The sequence below is a fragment of the Megachile rotundata genome, chromosome 2 (genome assembly GCF_050947335.1).
Source record: "Megachile rotundata isolate GNS110a chromosome 2, iyMegRotu1, whole genome shotgun sequence".
Lineage (NCBI taxonomy): Eukaryota > Metazoa > Arthropoda > Insecta > Hymenoptera > Megachilidae > Megachile > Megachile rotundata.
Window position 1 is genome coordinate 2,656,852 of NC_134984.1, and position 649 is coordinate 2,657,500.

Consider the following 649-nt stretch of genomic DNA (forward strand, 5'->3'; position numbering starts at 1 on the left):
CAGAGACAGAGACAGAGACAGAGACAGACAGAGACAGAGACAGAGACAGAGACAGAGACAGAGACAGACAGAGACAGACGGAGAGAGACACAGACAGAGACAGAGACAGAGACAGACAGAGACCGAGACAGACAGAGACAGAGACAGACAGAGTCAGAGACAGAGACAGACTGACACAGAGACAGACAGAGGCAGAGACAGACAGAGACAGAGGCAGACAGAGACAGATAGAGACAGAGACAGACAGAGACAGACAGAGACAGACAGAGACAGAGACAGACAGAGACAGAGACAGACAGAGACAGAGGCAGACAGAGGCAGACAGAGACAGAGGCAGACAGTGACAGAGACTGTCAGAGACAGACAGAGACAGAGACAGAGATGGATACAGACAGGGACAGACACAGACAGAGACAGGGGCAGAGGTAGACAGAGACAGAGACAGAGACAGAGACAGAGACAGAGACAGACAGAGACAGAAACAGACAGAGGCAGAAACAGACAGAGACAGAGGCAGAGGTGGACAGAGACAGAGACAGAGGCAGAGACGGAGGCAGAGACAGAGACAGAGACAGAGGCAGAGACAGCGGCAGAGGCAGAGGCAGAGGCGGACAGAGACGGAGACACAGGCAGAGACAGAGTCAGGGGC